Source organism: Capsicum annuum, chromosome 9 (genome assembly GCF_002878395.1).
Source record: "Capsicum annuum cultivar UCD-10X-F1 chromosome 9, UCD10Xv1.1, whole genome shotgun sequence".
Lineage (NCBI taxonomy): Eukaryota > Viridiplantae > Streptophyta > Magnoliopsida > Solanales > Solanaceae > Capsicum > Capsicum annuum.
The window spans coordinates 185,655,515-185,677,026 of NC_061119.1; the positions used below are offsets into that span (position 1 = coordinate 185,655,515).

The 21,512-nt window shown below is 29.2% G+C and overlaps 2 long non-coding RNA genes across 2 annotated transcripts; one reads left to right on the plus strand and one right to left on the minus strand.

Annotated features, from left to right (window-relative positions):
* The first annotated feature begins 12,131 nt into the window (after positions 1-12,131).
* On the plus strand, positions 12,132-20,676 carry LOC107854759. The gene is made up of 2 exons (XR_001670111.2): positions 12,132-12,508; positions 20,438-20,676. It is a non-coding gene; the product is annotated as an uncharacterized LOC107854759 (long non-coding RNA).
* Positions 13,022-16,899, minus strand: LOC107854760. The gene is made up of 3 exons (XR_001670112.2): positions 16,676-16,899; positions 15,812-15,886; positions 13,022-13,603 (listed from the first exon to the last, which is right to left on the minus strand). It is a non-coding gene; the product is annotated as an uncharacterized LOC107854760 (long non-coding RNA).
* Positions 20,677-21,512: the final 836 nt, after the last annotated feature.

Below are 21,512 nucleotides of genomic sequence, written 5' to 3' on the forward strand. Positions count from 1 at the left end.
GATAAGTAATTGTTAAATAATCATTTTTATTAATAGCACGATCAAGATCAAAAGTTAGAGCAACTCTACATGTAATATTTTTTTAATAATGTAGATAAATAATAAATATATTATGCATGGAGTTTAAAAATATAGGTCCGATAAGTACTTCTAAGAATACCATTAAACATAGGATTATAAATTACTTGAATATAATAAATTAAATATTACTATAGAAAGGTTTGATGGTATCTTTTATGAGAATCAATTTGTAATAATAAATGAGAAATATGAAACCGATGACATGGCACTCTCTAAGGCTTGAAAAGTTATTTATCTTTTTTGTAATTTTTTAAACATTTTTTCTCCTTTAAAAGATAAGAAAATACACTTTAAAAATTTATAAAATGTTAAAGATAGTCATATTAAATTTCATAACATCAATGCTATTAATCTCCACTTTTAAACCTTTCAGTTACAATATATATGTCTTTTTATCTTCTAGCAATAAAATAATATATAATTAAATAACAAAGAATTAATTCTCATAATTAATTGTCACTCCACGTGATGAACATATAAACTCTCCTAATCGAAGATTGGTGTCGTCAATTTTATGACTTTCACAGGTACACATTTTGCAACCACCCAACTTTAAAATCTGATTAATTTTCTTGCTACTAGATGCTATTATTTATTTATATTTTTCCTTAACATTCTGTTTTTTCTACTATTTATTTTATATTTTTTTTGTCCTTTGGATTTTTTTGAGCGTAGTTGAAAATACTATACTATTGAATTGTGTTTTAGTTTTTTTTATTTTTGGAGGGGGGGGGGGGGGTTATGTTGTAAGAAATAAGAATATCAATTATGTATATCGTGATAAATATGATTTTTTTTTGTATCTCACTGATTTTAATTTTGTCTTTCTTTTACAGGTTAATTGATAGATTGTGTAGTTACGTCATTTGAATTAAGGAGATATTATTAAGTTGTCTTTAGTTGATATTTTTTGGAATCATGAAGAAATGATAAATAAATATGTCATTATCTTTCATATAAAGGTTTAGTTGATCAAACTAGTGTCATTATTAAGTTATTTTTCTTTCGAGTAAAAAAGAGTTTTATCTACAAATTTAATTTCACGTGAAATAAAACTAATCTTAGATAATTTTAAAAAATCAAGTAAAAAAAAATATAAACAGCTAATTCTCCTTTTCTATTTCTTTGCCCTTCTATTTGCTTTCTTGCTTTTTAAATAGTGAATCTGTTAATTAATTAAGCAAGTCAATATCTCCTTTCACTCTCTTATTACAATCTCTTATTTAAGATTTGTAATTTTTTCTCTTAAAAAGTTGATGATGAAGAAAAAAATAAAGTTTTGTAAAATTCAATAAGATGAAGTACATGAGATGAAGTTAGAGCAATGAGATGAAGTTAGAGCAATATAATGATGAAGGTGTCAGAAAACTAATAGGAATTTAAAGAAATAAGTTCATATGATTTAAATTACATCTTTATTATTAAAGAAAAATATGCTCAACACGGATAAGATAGTATAGATAAGAAAATCAAAATCAAACTTGACAAAAGACGAAAGTGGAGAAATAAATGTGACAAGTGAAATGAATAACATATATGAACAGAAAAAAATTCTTCCTCCCTTATCAAATTTTGTTCTTTTTTAACAAAGCACTAATTCACTTCTAATAATCAATAAATTTAAAAATATAAATGCCTAAAATAATATGTAACTAATTTTATTTTATTTATTTTTATTTCATCTGCTCATATAAATATTACACTTATATAATATAATTTGATTCCCAAAATAAAATAAGTTACAATTTTTTTTATGTAGTTAAAGAGTGATAAACAAAAGAAACTAAAGAAGATTACAGAAATTAGGGAAAAGGAGAAAAAATGTATCATTCTGATACTAAATATTACTGTTAAAAAGGGAAAAATTCAAAAAAAAAAAATATTTTAATAAAAGGAGAAGAAAATAGGAATGGCCAAAAGGTGTAGATTTATTTGTTTTGTACTTTTATTCTTTTGGTTTCACATATCTTATTTGTTTGCTTTTGTTTTTTTAAAAAAAAATGAAAAAAGTTGTGTTTTTTTTTTTTGAAAAAATTGATTTCTTTTAAATAATTAAAAAATGAATATATTAAATATCAATGGTTACACACGTCATCGTTTGTAAGGATAAGAAATTCATTATTTTTATTTTAAAAGAATAAGCTAATTGATTAAGAGATGCTTAGCAAGTTTACATAACAAGATTTTTTCATTTAGAAGACTATAGTGCTTGAGGTAGTGAAATTAGATCTATTGATATTATCAAAAACTAAATTTTAAACTTGATCAAACTTATAGAACTAACTTTGTATACATATATAGTAGATTTAATGTATATTTTCTATTTCCATAATTTTTTTTAATTTCAAGATTTTTACGTAATGTAATATTGTAATTTATTATTTATTTTTATAACCACGCAAAGGGCGAATTAATTTACTAGTTAGTAATAAGATTGAGATAAAATACAATAATAACAAGATAAAGAATGGGTCACCTATTTCTAACGGATAAAACAAGTCTTTTTTATTTTAAATGTTTCACATAATTGTTTAATTTTTAAAATTATATATTATATATTTTAAAGATGCTTGCCTACAAATACCTTTAGGAGATTGATTATACATATAATTTAAATTTGTTAATTAAAATTATAAGTAATATTATGTAGCATCAGTTAGTAATCGAACTTTAACGTGGATATCGAAAATCGAATAAGAAAAAAAAAAGTAGACATTTCAAATGAAAACAATGATTTGACTTGATCAAATTTTCAGACCCAATGTAGGTTAGAATATTATGCATTCGATTAGTCACAATAGAGGATTCACTTAATAAGGAAAAATGAATGGGAAAAGAAGAAACAGAGTTGAAAAGATTGACTTTTTAGGTGCGCTGTGAGGAAAAAAAAAATAAATGAAAGCCAAATTCGAGGAAAATGACCTTTTTCAGTATAAGAAAAATAATTTCGTAAATGGCATTTCATTGTGTCATTTACATTATTTAATCTAAAAATTACATAAATATACAATTTATATTTTTAATATTATAAAAAATTTTAATTCCTTAAATATATTAGAAAAATTTTAATATATACATAGATTATTATGTATATGTCCGCTATATTATATATATTAATAGGAAGCAAGTAAAATAATTTAAAAAATGGAAGAGAATATATTTATACTTATTTAATACATCTACCCCGCCCCATCATCCCATACCACACCTCAACCCCACCCACCTTTGATAATGTTTGTTTAAATCATATTCTTGTTATAAATGTATTTATATTATAGTAAATATCTATAAAAAAATATAAATAATGCCATTTACGAATATAGGATATGAAATATTTATTTTTCAGAGAGAAAAAATAGAAGTAATTTCTCCTATAAATAGAGGAGTTTTATTCATTTAAATCATCCTCAACTCCTCAAGATGATCTCTCATTCCTAAAAGAAATAAAGAAGTTTCCTCTCTTCTCTCTCTATTTATTTTTATTATTCTTACTTTATACTCCCTCCGTTTCGTTTTAGTTCGCCTTTTTTCTAAAAATATTTGTTTCAGTTTAGTTGTCCCTTTTAATGAAATCAAGAGTATTTTATTATGTTCTTCCAATACTACCCTCAATATTAAATGACTAAATAAAGTATATTTACTTAAATTTATATTTTCAAACCATAATTAATACAGCTAATTTGAAAAAAATAAACCCCTAATAAATATTTTCTTAAGGAGAATGTCAAGTCAAAAAGAATCAACTATTTTAAAATGGAGAAAGTATTTTATAACACATTATCACACGCTTCTCAAACCAACTGAAACAAATGGACAGGTAATCTTAATTTTGTCATATGCCACGAGATGATAAGAACAAGGTTAATGACGCAAAGTTCATGTCACAGAATTTCATCCTTTTCGTAAGATCTCATGAAAGTGGATAATTATAATTTGTTCATTTAAATTTTGATGAAATTATTTGTTTCCTTGCAGTTTGTTTTTAATTCATTATTAGGGGATGGTGTTACTAGATTTTTCCATCTCTGTGTTATGGTAGAAACATGCTTACTTTTTAGACATGATATCATGCCTTCAAGAAAATAATAAATTTAGTATATGCATCTCTATAAGTGCATGCAACCAAGCAAAACAATTGCACTAAGATATATGATCATGATCTTACGTCCTCAATTATTGTTATTAATATATTTGTATCGATATTATATTTGTACAAATCTTGGTGGAATTCTAGTAGAAGATAAATTTTCAATTTGACAATATATTTTATCATGTTTTGATAATTCAAAGGAAAAAGACATCGTTTTCACCCTAAACTATACAAGAAAAGTCAAAGCCGCACCTAAACTATACTAGTGACCTATTACATATCTAAACTATAAAAAAGTGGAACTATTTACCCCTGACAAAAACCATGATATCACATTCCTACACGCGCGTGAAAAGCAGAAAAGAAAATTAAAAGCTTATTAAAACGTACATCTGTCATTATTCAATTGCATTTTATCAATCAATTATATTTAATTAGTTTTTGATTTATATTTATATAATTTTTATTTTCTCTCTTTGCCTTTTAATTTGTTTTTCCCTTTTTTTCTCTTCATCTCCGTCTTCTTTCATGTTTTCTCATTTCTTCTTTAACTCCATTTCTTATTCGTTACATCCTCTCAGCATCCATCAATTCATCAATAAATTCACAAATACACTTACCCTTTTATTTTTTTCCTTTGTTATTACAAGTAGGAATAAGTTTGTTATTATTACTATGTCCTTTTAGTTTTGTTAGAAAAAAATAGTACGAATATAATTTGATATTGATGTGTTCTGTCCAATTTATAATTGATATTTCTTTGTGAATCTGGGTATTATTTAGACGAAATTTACTCCATTTTAATTTAAATTAGATTGTGGGTTTTTCGGATTTTACAAAATTGGATTATGGATATCTTGAAGTTCACGAGTTGGATTGTGGGTTGTTTGAATTTTACAAAATTAAAATGTGGGTATCTTGAATTTCACGAGTTGGATTCTATATTTCTTGCATTTTACTGAATTGTGTTGTGGGTTTCTCGAAATTTGCAAATTGAATTCTAAATTTATTGAATTTTATGAAGTTGAGTTATTGGTTTCTTGCATTTACAAATTGAATTGTAAATTAGTTGAATTTTATTGAACTGAGTTTTGGTTTTCTTGAATTTTCAAGAATTGAGTTCTGTGTTTGCATTTTACAGTTTGGGTTATTATTTGCTCGAATTTTATTGAATTGGATTGTGGGTTTTTAGAATTTCACAAAAAATGACGGAAGATTGTGAAACAGTGAAAGGATTGAAGTGATTTTATTTGTCGGATATGGATTGCTTTGATCCGATCGAATCCATTTGTTTATCAGTAAATGGGCTTTGCTCGGATTTTAACTAAAAGAAGGACTGGAGGAGATGGTATTTTGGAGTTATATATATATATATATATATAGGGAAAAGACATCGTTTCCACCCTAAACTATACCCGAAAAGTCTAAGCCACACATAAACTATACTAGTGACCTATTACACACCTTAACTATATAAAAGTGATATTATTACCTCCCCGCGACCCCCATTCTAAGGCGTGTGTTACACTTATTTTAGGCGCGTCCAGCCTTATTAAATAACAAAAGTAAACGGCTAAAAACATTAAGGAAAAAGGCATCGTTTTCACCCCAAACTATAGTCGAAAAGCCAAATCCACACCTAAACTATATAAGTGACCTATTACACACCTTAACTATAAAAAAGTGATACTTTTTACTGACGTGGTGTTGAGGTGGCAGCGTGTGTAAAACACTACACCACATGAAGTGGTGGTAGCCTGACAGGGTGTAAATAGTTTCAATTTTTTATAGTCTAGGTGTGGCTTCGACTTTTCGGGTACAGTTTGGCATGGAAACGATGCCTTTTTTCTCTCTTTCTCTCTCTCTATATATATATACACACATGGATAGAGGTGACGGAGATGGAAAGGAAGGGGGTGTGCTGGTGATTAATTTAGGAAAAAAGAAAAAAAAAGGGTGAAAAAATATGTGTTTGACACATGTCAGCGCGTGTATACAGATTCAAGATAAAACCTGGTTATGACATTTCAAGGGGCAAATCGTTCCACTTTTTTATAGTTTAGGTGTATAATAGGTCACTAGTATAGTTTAGGTGTGACTTCGACTTTTCTTGTATAGTTTGGGGTGAAAACAATGTCTTTTCCCTAATTCAAAAGAAATTTGTATTAATGTGAGTCCTCTAATTCTAATTGAAATCCAAGTTGATTGTGCAGTTGGATATATTATGTCATTGATTAAGAATAAAATGTTGGGTTTAAGTTTCATCGATTTATGCCTAAGACATCTTTAAATTAATAAGACATTGAGCTTGAATCTCAATGCACATGATGATACAATGATGGTTAAAGTAAAATAATATGTAAATGCACCAGATAATATAATGATATAATGATATAATCTTAATGTTTGTCATATGCCACGAAATGTTAAGAACAAGGTTAATGACGCAAAGGTCATGTCACAGAACTCCTCACTGAAGGATGAAGTCCTTTTCATAAGATCTCATGAAAGTGGATAATTATAATTTGTTCATTTAAATTTTGATGAAATTATTTGTTTCCTTGCAGTTTGTTTTTAATTCATTATAATAGGGGGTGGTGTTACTAAATTTTTTCCGTCTCTGTGTTTTTAAAGGAACGTGGTAGAAGCATGCTTACTTTTTAGACATGATATCATGACTTATAAAAAAATAAAGCTAAAGTCATCGATAAGTACTCAAACTTGTTGTCAAAATTCACTTACACATCTAAACTAAGGTCTATTCCTATCAGACCCCTATACCCCCGAATTTTATTTCAATTGAGCCTTTTTTTGTCTATCAGTCAAAATCTGAAGTGTGTGCAACACACACGCGATGACATGGAAAAAAATAACGAATTAAAAGATGACACATGGCATTAAATCCAAAAATAATTTAAATTTTTTCTATAACTAATTAAATTATAATTTAAAAAGAATTATAGTATTTTTTTTTTTATAAAAAAAAAAACACCCCCACCCCCACGCCCTTCATCTTCTTCTCCAATCTCCTTATACTTTAGACAATACACAGATTTTCACACATACAGTAGGGTCACGATTCTATACGCACACACACTGGGAGATCTCATGATACACACACTACTGATTCATACCGAAAAAAACACACACACGCACACAGTAAAAAAAAAAATTTGAGAGTGGAATATCGGGAGAGGGAGAGCAGATCGGAGAAGGCCAAAAACAGGGAGAAGAAGATCAAAAATGAACTGAAAAATGGAAAGTGAACGATCGGAATAGTGAATTGGTGAGAGATTTGGTCCTTTTTCGAGCTTTTTTCGAAGAAATTTTCGCCGGAATTGATTTTTGGTCCATCATGTGATCGATCCAATCCTAGAAATTTTAAAATTTCTTCGTTCCCCTTTGATTTTGAAATTTCGAAATTCGACAATTTTTGCAAAATAAAATTGCAACCACCATTAATATTATGAGCATTTTCATGGTTTTCATTTTTGCAGTAATATAATGGTTCGTGTTCTACTGTGATTATGCTATATTTGACGCGGGGAGGGTTGAAGACGACAACTGGGTGGGGATGGAGAAGATGACGCGGAGTGGGGTGGGGTTAAGACGATGATGTGGGGTAGGGTGAAGACGATGACTTAAGGGGGGTTCTAAGAGGGAAAGGAAAATAAAATGAGGAAGAAGATGAAGATGGGTATCGCGTGGGTGTGGGGGGGGGGGGGGGGGGAGAGGGAATGATTGAATTTTTTTTAAAAGAGAAATTTTGCTTTATTAATAACTTTTTGGGGCCCACATGCCACTTGCATCTTTTTATTTGGAATTCACTAAAAAAAATACTATTCACGTACTTCCTGCGTTTGCACTGCATGCGCAATGCCACGTAGGCAAAAAATATCTAATTGAAACAAAATTCGGGGAGGTTAGGAGCCTGATAGGAACAAGCCTTAGTTTAGGTGTCTAAGTAAATTTAAACAACAAGTTTGAGTGCCTATCGATGACTTTTGCCAAAAAAATAATAAATTTAGTATATGCATCTCTATAAGTGCATGCAACCAAGCCAAACAATTGCTCTAAGATATATGATCACGATCTTACGTCCTCAATTATTGTTATTAATATATTTGTGTAGATATTATATTTGTGCAAATCTTGGTGGAATTCTCACGGAAGATAAATTTTCAGTTGGATAATTTATTTTATCATGTTTTGATAATTCAAAAAAATTGTATTAATGTGTCCTCTAATTTTAATTGAAACTCAAGTTGGTGCGGTTTGACGTATCATGTCATTGATTAAGACTAAGATGTTGGGTTTAAGTCCCATCAATTTATATTTAAGACGCCTTTAAATTGATAAGATATTGATTTTGAATCTCAATGCACCAAGATGATATAATGATGGCTAATGCAAAATAATATGTAAATGCACCAGATGTTATAATGATGGCTAAGGTAAAATAATATGTATTTGATTAACAATCATGAAATTTATCCCATTGATATGCTCCATGAAGTGAATATGGTAGCATTCTATGATGAATCTGAAAGTTGACAACTTACTTCATTCTTGAAGTGAATGCGGTAGCAGTGCATAATATGTCAGAAAGAAGACAAGTGATGATATTTTCACATACTTATTGTGATTATTCTTAAAGATATGTTGGAGAAATATTCTCTACATTACATGTATGCCTTAATTTGCTCCTGAAGTAGCAATATTTTAAATGAGGCTATAAGCTATCATGATTTGATATGTTTAAGGCACGATTATATTTCATTCCCGGGGAATGAGGATTTCGATTATTTGAATACAAATGTGCACTTGATTGTGATGATATGACAACTCATCTCTGAATGAGGCAGAATAATTGAGAAGAGTTATTTTGAAATCTACTTCTGAAGTAGTAAATTCGAAAATTTATTCATGTAATAGTAAATCTAAAATTTACTAAAGAAAAAGATACATTGCGACCTCCCAGAGATGTGCATACTGAGTATTGAACATACATTGAAGAATTAGAAGATTCTTCATTACTTTTAATGTTGTTTGTTCTCATGATAAGTTGGTTGGACCAACTAATTTTGAGATTGGATCCCTTAAAATATGAAAAGTATAAAAGGTGAATAAGGGTCTGTTCACCAGTCAAGTGATCTATTAAGATGAATCAATATAAGATGATCACGTTTATGTTTATTTTCAACCTACAATTTGACATTCATAAAGTTGTTGCTCAATAAAATTGAATTAAGAGCATAATATTCAGATTATATGATCAAGACAATTCATCTTGATAATGTTGGTATGACACTGAATGCATTCAATAAATAGTTAAGTCATTGCTAATAAGAACAAAGCTACATGTGTTGGTTTGAAATATGATATATTATATACAAAAGTACTTGTATGCATCAAATCAATAAATTATGATTAATTTCCCCTCAAAGTTGATTCTGGGTAAGGAACCACACATTGTTCATCAAATCATTTTGATGTGCAAAGTACGATTAATGAATATACGATAATGCATAAAGATGGATTCCTCAAAGAAGATGGAGGATATACGTTAGTTTTTCTAACATAAGGGGGAGATTATAAGCAGCTATGAAATATGTTAGGAATTATCATCAGATTCTCATTCAAAAGATAATTCAAGTCAAATGTCGAAAATATCTCATATTTAAACTGCAAGTGCTCCTATTTTGTGTCCTAAAAGACAAAGTCTACGCATACATAAAGCGCGGTAGACCAATCGATTCTAAAAGAAATAATTCTTAAAAAGGATAAGGAGCAAATAAGCATAATAAGAAGGAAATGTGTTCTTGAAGAGCCTACAACATAACACTTCAAGAAACCTTATGAGAGGTTCAGGTACCTTAAAATAATGAAGTGATGAAATCTCAAAATGTTATGTCACATTATGAACCGATACGAAATGATATATTATCAATGATATTTTTTATACAATATTGGCCCAATATTGTGAAAGATTATGATGATCTGAATTTTACATTTATTTAAGCATGCTGACGTAGAAACATTTATCAAGTGACATGAAAGGATTCATCTTGATAAGTGTAAAACTTATTTGATTTGCAGTCCAGACACTTGAAAATGTCACACAAATGCTGAATATTATCACTTGACAAAATTTATACGAAAACTTTTTTAAGGATTCAAAATGTTTGAAGCATATAAAAGTTTTTGGGAAACTTATTTATAATCCTTATATTGTATAAGCTTGTAGCTTGAAAATTATTGAAACTCTTGGAGAGTTTTCAAAAGTAATAGATTATTTTATGAAATGTGAAACATATCGAATTGGATTGGTCCTGAAGTATCATATCTTAGTGCAATTGATACACTAATGTATCTTGCAAATATTGCAATGCTTGATATATTATGTTCAATCAATTTGTTAGCAAGGTATAGTTCTACTTCTACTAGCAGACATCGAAATGAAATCAAACACATGATCTTATTTTATTTTAAAGATTGTAGTTCCGATCTTGTTGATTATGATAATGCTGGGCATTTATTTAACCCGCATAAATCTCAATCTCAAACATGCAATGTGTTCACATGTGGGGATACTGTCATATCTTGGAGATATACGAAGCAGTCTATCTTTCCACTTCATCGAATCATGCTGAGATAATAGTCATTCATAAAGCAAGACGAAAATGTATATGAATGTGGTTAACGATACATATCATTTGAGAAAAATATGGTCTGAAATGTGACAATGTACCCATAATTTTATACGGAGATAATGCAACATGCATAACACATCTTAAGGGAGGATTCACAAAAGGAGATAGAATGAAGCACACTTCATCAAAAATTTTCAATACATAGGAGCTACAAAAGAATAGTGATATTAACATGCAACAAATTCGTTTAAGTGATAATAGGTTGATTTATTCACCAAGTCTTTTTCAACTGCAACTTTCAAGAAGATAGTGCACAAGATCGGGATGCAAAGTTCATTGATGTTCTCGTCAGGGGAGTAAATATGCGTTGTACTCTTTTTTCTTTTCCAGGTTTTGTCCCACTGGGTTTTCCTTGTAAGGTTTTAAATAAGGCAGACGAAATGTGTATTATTAGAGATGTGTACTCTTTTTTCTTCGCTAGATTTTTTCCCACTGAATTTTTTCTAGCAAGGTTTTAACGAGACATATTATCTATCAATTAGACATTCAAGGGAGAGTGTTATAAATGTATTTACATTAATATAGTGAATGTCTATCAAGAATATAGATAAGATCTATTAAAATCTAGTTCATAGCTACGATATGAAATATCTATCTTTTAAAGAGAAACTAGGAGTAAGTTCTTCTATAATTAGAGGGATTTTATTCATTGTAAATCATCCTCAACCCCTTAAGATGATATCTCATCCCTAAAGAGAAATAAAGAAGTCTCCTCTCTTCTTTCTCTATTTATTTTTATTGTTCTTACTTTATATTTCATAACAATTCTAATGTTTTTACCATAATTTTTATTGCTTATATAACAAACACAACAAAATAATATTTTTCTTCCTACCAACCTTGTACTTAGAATTGCTTGTTATTACATTTGTCCCTACTATAATTAGTTACACTTTTGACTTTTCATTCTAATTTATATAATTTTTTTTTCCAAAACAGTCCCAAATGAATAATATCTTTTCATATATAAGTAATTTATTTTTTAAATATTCATTTTCTTGTAATGAGATAATTTAAAACCATTCAAATATCTATCCAATTTTATTCAGCCATACATGGAAAGAAGTTAAACTTGATAATGACATACTTCATATGACTAATTTAATTTGACAAGCTTTCGTTTATAGTCTATCACAAAAATAATTCTTTTTTGGAAATTATTTAATGACCCCCCCCCCCCACCCCACCCCACACACACACAACCACCCCTTTTTCTTTTTCTTTTTTTTTGTTGAGAAGTCCTTACATATTAATTTCTTGATTTTCTATCAAGTCAAATACTTTGAAATAAAATGGGATGGAAGGAGTATGCGGCATAAAAGCTAGAATGAGTCTAGCTATCACTATCTATGTAAAAACGGGCTTAGCTCTTACATTAATTAGTTTGATGTAAACATATGTTGCGGATAAGTGTGTCCCTCTTCTGAGATGAGATTTGCCAAGAGGAGAGCCAAGTTTATATAGTTTACTGAGGAGTACGTAGGAGGAAACTAAGCATGTTCATGTACAAAGGCACTACTACATGTGCTATGCTAGTGCTGGTTTTCTGTGTTCTCCATGAATTCTTGGTGTGGACATGCGGAAGCAGCAAGAACATTCTTAAACTTCTCTACAAGTACTCAAGGTGTTGCATTTCTTCTTCCTCTTTATTCTTGATGTCTCATTGTTACAGATCAGCATTAGTCCCTATACAAGGCGGATGTAGAGGTCCGCTTATAAGTTAACGTGAATTCAGTAACATTTGTTTGAACTCTCTCTTTATAGATACTTATTCGTCTCAATTTATGTAGCACACACAACTAAAAAAAAAGAGAAAAACCAACCACTTGTGGTCAATTTTCTCCTATTTCCGACCAAAAAAACGACCAAAATTTTTGATTGGAAAAGTAGTGGTAGCTTTTTAAAAACCAACCACAAGTGGTCGGTTTTTTTTATCATTTTTAAAATTCATTATTATTTTATTTAAATTGAAAAAACAATTTTAGGGGGAAAAAAAAACCGACCACTTGTGGTCGGTTTTCTGAAAATAGTCCAAAAACCGACCAAGTGGTCGGTTTTCTGCAAAATTATGTCCAAAAACCGACCACATGTGGCCGGTTTTTTGCAAAATAAGTCCAATGGTCGGTTTTTCTGAGAATTTAAAAAAAAAAAAAAAAAATTGCAAAACCCAAATACAGCATACAACAACAACAACCATAGTTGCAAACAACAAAATGTCAAAAACATACAAAAACCAAAACTAACAGTCAGCATCATCGAATTTGTCCTCCTCTTCCATGTCCTCATCAGTGCTGAAATCATCGAGGGGGCCTAGACCTTTTGCAGCCCGAACTGCATCACCAAAACACGGAGGAATAACCCCTGCAGTCTGAATGAAAAAACTGAACTGCTGCTGCTGCTTCCTGAATTGTGATGTTGCCTTCTCCGCCTTCTTTTAACTCTTTCTCTGTTCAGCAAGCTCTTGAGTGAGTTGAGAAACCGTATTTTGTAGTCTTTCAATGGTTTTTGTATCAACCGAAGAGATAGAGTATGCAGGATCAGACGAACTCCTAATACTATCGCCGTAATATTCTGTGGGGCATCCGTAGAAATTGCCTCTATTTGCAGGACCCGAAGCTTGTTTCAATAACTCATTCCGTGCATGATCGGGTATTGGGTCACCCTGACTTTCAGGAGGCTAACTACTACGATACTCACCAACAAGACGCCTAAATTCGTCCTATATTCAAAGTAAAGTTAATACTAACAGTCAAAAAATATTAAAGTAGTTATAATTGAATAATATCAACTTTCTCCAATAACAGAGTTATTTTGCACATCACCATGAATACCAATCATTCTTAAAAAGTCCTCGTGAAACCCCTTTCTATAAAGATGTTCCTTTACATCTTCTTCACTTACAAGATTTATACCATCACATCCAACACAAGGACAACGAATTAACCGAAAACGTGTCCAAAGATCAAGTGCCTTAGCATGTTCAACAAATCTTTTAACACCCTCAACAAATTCCTCCCTAATACCCATTCTATTCTCATTGTTCCGGTGATATATCCAGCTATAATCATGTTCCATTTACGCAATCAATCAAATTCAAGTAATTAGATCAAGCATTTCCAACTAACAAAGGCACCAACAAATAAAGTAACCAACCAAATCACCTCCTAAACAAAAGTTCACTTTTAAAGTCACCAAAACTTAAGCTTTTTCAACTAATAAAGTCACCAACAACATCACCTCCTAAACACTAATTCACTATTAAAGTCACCGGCACTTAAGCATTTTCAACTAACAAAGGCACCAACGAAACTAATTCACTATTAAAGTCACCGGCACTTAAGCATGTTCAACAAATAAAGTAACCAACCACATCAACTCCTAAACAAAAATTCACTTTTAAAGTCACCAAAACTTAAGCATTTTCAACTAATAAAGTCACCAACAACATCACTTCCTAAACACTAATTCACTAATGCACTTCTCAAGTGACCGCGCTTAACTAAATTCAAAACACAAGTTCACATTTCAAGTACTTACACTTAAACATTTTCAAGTCACTAACTCACTTCTCAAGTGACCACACTTAACTATATTCAAAACACAAGTTCAACTTTCAAGTAACTACACTTAAACATTTTTGACTCACTAATGCATTTGTCAAGTGACCACACTTAACTATATTCAAAACACAAGTCCACATTTCAAGTACCTACACTTCACCATTTTCAACCAACTAAGTCACCTAACAAAACCACATTCCAAAAGAAAAATCCCATTTCAAGTCCCTACACTTCACCATTTTCAACCAACTAAGTCACCTAACAAAACCACATTGCAAAACAAAAATCTCTTTTAAAGTCCCTGCACTTAACAATTTTCGAGCAACCAAGTCACCAAACAAAACCACATTCCAAATCAAAAAAATCTTTTAAAGTCACTAAACTTAACCATTTTTAACCAACTAAGTGACCTAACAAAACCACATTGCAAAACAAAAATCTCTTTTAAAGTCCCTACACGTAACAATTTCGAAGCATCTGAGTGTCAAAACAAAACAACATTCAAAAACAAAAATCTATTTTAAAGTCCCTACACTTAACCATTTTCAACCAACCAAGTCACCTAACAAAACCACATTCCAAAACAAAAATCTCTTTTAAAGACCCTAAACTTAACCATTTTTGAGCATCTAAGTGTCAAATCAAAACAACATTCCAATACAAAAATCCCTTTTCAAGTCCCTAAACTTAACCATTTTCGAGCATCTAAGTGTCAAAACAAAATAACATTCCAATACAAAAATCCCTTTTCAAGTCCCTAAACTTAACCAATTTCAACCAACCAAGTCACCTAACAAAACCACATTCCAAAACAAAAATCCCTTTTAAAGACCCTAAACTTAACCATTTTCGAGCATCTAAGTGTCAAATCAAAACAACATTCCAATACAAAATCCCTTTTCAAGTCCCTAAACTTAACCATTTTCAACCAACCAAGTCACCTAACAAAACCACATTCCAATACAAAAATCCCTTTTCAAGTCCCTAAACTTAACCATTTTCGAGCATCTAAGTGTCAAAACAAAACAACATTCCAATACAAAAATCCCTTTTCAAGTCCCTGAATAAGTCACATTCCAAACAAAAGAATCACTTAATAAAGTCCCTAGACTTAACCATGTTCAAGTAACTAATCCACCAAACAAGTAACATTCTAAGAAAATAAATCACCGGTTAAGTCACTAGACTTAACCATTTACGAGTAACTAACCCGCCAAACAAGTCACATTCTAAGCAAAAAGAACAATGCTAGTGAATCTCACAAGGCCACACACGGCTTCACTAGACTTTAATATGAACAATGAAGAAAAGATAACAACAATAGTGAATCGCACAAGGCCCCACACGGCTTCACTATGTCTACATACCTTTGATATTTTCCTTAATTTCTTGATAATTCAAAATAGCAGCTTCAATCTGCTTATAGATTCCCTCACGGGAAGCTGCAATATCGAATGATCACATTAATCTTCCAATGGCTATATATTGAATAGTCATAATAATGAATCAAAATCTTAATGCCTCAATTGAATCCAAAAATAATGGTTATAATGAAGATAACTAATGGATCCAATAGTATATACATTTTGAGATACAAAATATTTTTATAACAACTTGTTAATCTAGAATTTCTGCTAGATTACAGATTCTGGAACCACTTCTGGAAAACTGTTGTTTAAAGAAGGCTACACTTTGGCTTGAAAATAGATCCATTTAAAATCAATGTGCTTATAAATAGAGGCATAAATGATTTGTTTCAAGTTTAGCAATTAGTGTATATTTTATAGTAATTTAAGAACTCACTAGATTTTTCTTAACCTATGGACTTTAATATCCTTTGGTTAATGCCCAAATATCCAACTTTCTACGCAAACACACAATTAATTTTACCATAAGCTACATCACTACGTGTCATAGTTGATTTATAAGTTGCTTATAATTGATCCCATCAAAAAAAATTATATCAGAATTAATTATGAAGAAAGGGCTACAATTTTTAACTTTCATATTAAGACATTAGAAAAAAAATATGATTTTTTCGAACTTTTCGTTCAGCATTGAGCCATTGAGTTTACCAGGAATTTGAGAGGACATTTTTGTTGAATGCATGCTTATAAATTGTTATAAGTTGTATTTCTTATACAAATAAATCTAGAATAAAAGGTTAAATTTGTACAATGAGAATACTACGATACGAGGAAATGGAAAAAGAAACCGAAAAAAACACTCACCGGATGGCTGGTGGACGCTGCTTCACCGGCGGTGGTGCTGCCGGCGTTGGGGTGCTGGAAGACAGCGTTGGCTTCTTCACCGGCTGCTTCACCGGATTCCGTCGACGGCGTTGGCTTCTTCACCGGCTGCTTCACCGGCGTTGGCTTTCCGTCTTTGGTGATAGAGAGAGAGAGGAAGACGAAACAGGGAGAATTTGGTTTTTTAAAATTAGGGTTTGAGATTTTATTTAAAAGTGTGAAAAATGGTGAATTTAATCTCAGCCGTTGATTGGATGAGGTCAATGGCTTTGATTAAAATTGAGAAGAGTTAAATGAATTGAAATTGGGGATTTTAATTTGAGGTCAAATTGAAAATGAATTTAGGCTAAAATTGACGTAGACATATATAAAGTGTGGCTAAAAAGTAAAAGAATTGGGAAAATTGAATTGAATTAGGGTTGCTATTTTAGGAAATGTAATAAAAATGTCGATATTAAAATAGATTACGTATATAAAAATTTATTTTTTAATAAATTTTATAATATTCATAGCGATATCCAATTAATTTAATACAATGCATATAAATATATATATATATATATATAGATATATATATATATATATCAGATATTTAGTCATTTTATCATCACATTAATACGAGTAGTATATTTCCTCAATCGTGTGATAATATCAATGAATTTTGTAAATTATGATAAATTTTTGGTTAATTAAATTTTAATTATGATATTAAACCTCATAATACAACGTGTTAATCAGATAAATTATCGATTTTAATTATATATATATATATATATATATATATACACCTTGTAATACAACGTGATAATCAGATAAATTATCGATTACTTGTCTTACGTTATTACAACTTCAACAATATACGTGTATCTACATTCACACAAAATAGTATATCTATTTTCTCAATAGTATGATATCGGTGCATCATTCAAAATATTTTGAGTTATAGGTTCAATTATCAAGCTTTCGATTACTGCATATGTCACTATACAAGCAATTATCAAGCTTTCTATTACTACATATGTCACACTATACAAGCAATTATCAAGCTTTCGATTACTGCATGTGTCACTGTACAAGCAATTATCAAACTTTCGATTACTGCATATGTCACTATACAAGATATATGTATATATACCTCATAATACTTGTCTTATATTATTACAACTTCAACAATATACGTGTCTCCATATTGTATTGACACAAAATAGTATATCTATTTCATCACTACACGAGATATATGTATATATATAAATATATATATATATCCAATTGGCCATCACCATTCAAATACATACTATATACATTACATACCCGATTTTGCTACCCAATAATAATACACAACGTAACGTAATTCACAAATACTCAATTAAATTATCGGTTGATTTATCTTATGTCATTAATATACGTTCACTATATTATATGTATATACTATATATATACCTATACATACAGACACATACATGGTATGTCTGCTTCAACTGTTTCAATCGTAATTTTACTAAATATCATCCTAATTAATTATTATAAGTCATCTAAATATTATAAAAATATATATTTAATAATAAATTAAAATAGATATAAAGTGATAAGTTAACTTCTGACGTTTTAAATTAACTTCACGTCTTATACGAGACCCATTTTAAAAAAAAGAAAAGAAAAATCACATATACTTTTTGTAGTCATTTTGTTACATCACTTCTTATTAGTTATTCTGAATAATTTAAGACATATGTTTGGTTCTTTACTTCATTTGTAATTTTACTATATCACCTTTAATTAATTAATATAGTCTAAGCATTGTGCCACTTAAATTGGAATATAAGGAAAAGTTTTATAAACTACAATAAATAAAAACTTAGATTGTTTAAAATATGCACTTAACTATTAATGCCACAAAATTTTGGACAAGGTGAGTAGCATGTATTATTTGAAAATTACATAAAAAGTATTATAAATTACAATAATTAACAACTTAAAATATCTAAAACGTAAAATAAAGTGTTATATATTTCAAAAAGTACGTAAAAAATATTATAAATCAAATAATTAACAACTTGAAAATTTTAAAAAGGTATGACATATTTAATTGACTCTCAAAATTATATCAATGACATTTAAATTGGAATAGAAAAATAGTATTATAAATCACAATAATTAAAAACTTAAATTATTTTTAACAAATAATTTATTATCAACGCCACAAAAGTTTGGACAAGGAGAATAACATATATTATTTCAAAATTAAAAAAATATTATAAACTACAATAGTTAACAACTTAAAATATCTAAAAACGTATTAAAAGTATGATTGGTTATCTAAATTCTATTTGGATCACATTGTTTGAGATCAAAAAATAACATGTACTGAGCACGTGTTATCTGAAAAACAGTAATATAGGCCCATCGAATTTGATTTTTCAGGCTCATTATTAATTTATACATTTGTAGAGTTTAATTTTGATCGTGAATTAAATTTTTGAAATAAAATTATATATTTGAATAATAAATCATAATAATTGATAATTTAATATATTTTAAGAATATATGCAAAAATTACTTAACAAAATTAATTTATTTAATTTTTAAAATTCAAAAAATGTCACATTAATTGATATGATTATTGTTATAATATTAATTTAGAATAGATATTGGGCCCGTGCTTTGCACGGACTTCTTCTCATCACTAGTTTAAAATATAAAATCGACCATTTATTGTGGCATTTTAAAAACCAAAAAAAATATTTAAAAAACCAACCACAAGTGGTCGGTTTTGTATTATTTTTTAATGATTATTTGAAAAATAAATAATAATTAATAATTTAATTATTCAATTAATTATTATAATATTTTAAAATATAGAAAAAATACAAAAATAAAAAAATCGACCACAAGTAGTCGGTTTTAAAAAATAAAAATAAAAAATATAAAAAACCAACCACTAGTGGTCGTTTTATTATTATTATTATTATTATTATTATTATTTTCAAAAAAACCGACCACTGATGGTTGGTTTTTTGAAAAATAAATAATTAAAAAATAATCAAAAAATCGACCACTTGTAGTCGTTTTTTTTTATATTTTTTTAATTATTTCTTTTTTCAAGAAAATCGACCACAAGTGGTCGGTTTTTTTTTTTTCCATTATCAAAATAAATAATAATAAATACTAAAACTATTTTAATAATTATTTCAATTTTTTAAAATAAAAAGCTACCACTTGTGGTAGCTTTTTTTAAAAAAAAAAATTAAAAAAATAAATTCCGACCACTTGTAGTTGGTTTTTTCCGACCACAATTTGTGATTGGTTTTCTGTGGTCAGTTTTTACCTTTTTTTTAGTAGTGACACTTTCTATTTTTTGTTTATCCGACTAAAAATGATCGTCACATTTTTATAATTAGTAACAAATTAACTTTAAAATTTTACTTTTATTTTTGATGAAGTTATTTATAGGCACACAAACATTTTCTTTTATTTGCCTAATTAAATGGTGTCATATAAATTGAGATGGAGAAGATATATTAAGAAATGTACTAAACATTTACAAATAATAAACTGTAAACGCAGTTATTATTACAATACTAATTTTAGGTCAATGTAAGAACTTAAACTTCAAATTCTAGGTCCACCTATAGCCTATATGGTGTCGCACCAAAATTTCTCCGCAGGAGTACTAAAGTGTATAACATGTATATATATGTGTTTTTGATACATTCGAATTTTGATGTGTTGAACTTACAATGGCAGTGACGCAAAGTCTGGACGGCGTGGGCAGCAGCAGCCACCGCCGGAGCACCAGGGCATCGCCTCGTGGGGGTTATCCTGCCCCGGCAGCAAATGTGAACGACCATGTGCATCACTAGTGCTGAATTGCTATTTTGTTATGGACTTAATTGTCATTTGGTTACAATATGGAGACTTTGTAAAAAAATAATTTGTGTTTATGAGATTTCAAGTATGAAGAAATGAAGGTAAAATTTAACTTAGGTTTGTCTTTCCCCGTGACTTTTCGAGCAACTCGAATTTGTCTTGAGGACAATAATAAGTGTGGTGAGATGAATGAAATCTTGAGTTCTTCGATCTCTGATGATACAAAAAATCCTGATTGGGAGTACCTCCGTCTTATTATATGAACTAATTTAGATGTACACGTCTTGCATGCGTACCTCATTTTAATGAGTTTAAATATTACATTAAATAGGATATTTGTTTAAATAATACAGATGAATATAATAATTAAATTTAATATCTTTTGAGTATGTAAAGATGAAGAATTTATATGTTAAACCTAATCTTCACCAAAAATATTTTTAAAAGTCGATCGACATTCATCTACCATTGGTAAATTGCAACAAATCAATACAATGATAGAGACATCAAAATAAAACAATTATAGAGATATCAAAATAATACAACTAAACCTAACCTTTACACAAAAAAAATTCTCAAAGTCGACCAACATTTATTTATCACCTGTAAACTGCAACAAAATAATACGATAAAAGTGATATCAAAACAATACAATTAAACTTAAATTTTACACACAATTTTTTTTAAAGCCGATCGAAATTTATCTACGAACTGTAAACTATCACAAAATAACAAACTAATAGAGATATTAAGGTAATACAATTAAACCTAATCTTTAACTAATTTTTTTTAAAAGCCGACCCACATTCATCTAGCATCTGTAAATTAAAATAAAATAATAAGATAATAAAGATATCAAAATAATATAATTAAACCTAACTTTTATACAAGAAATTCTTCAAAGTCAACCGACATTCATCTAAGACCTGTAAACTATTAAAAAATTATAATA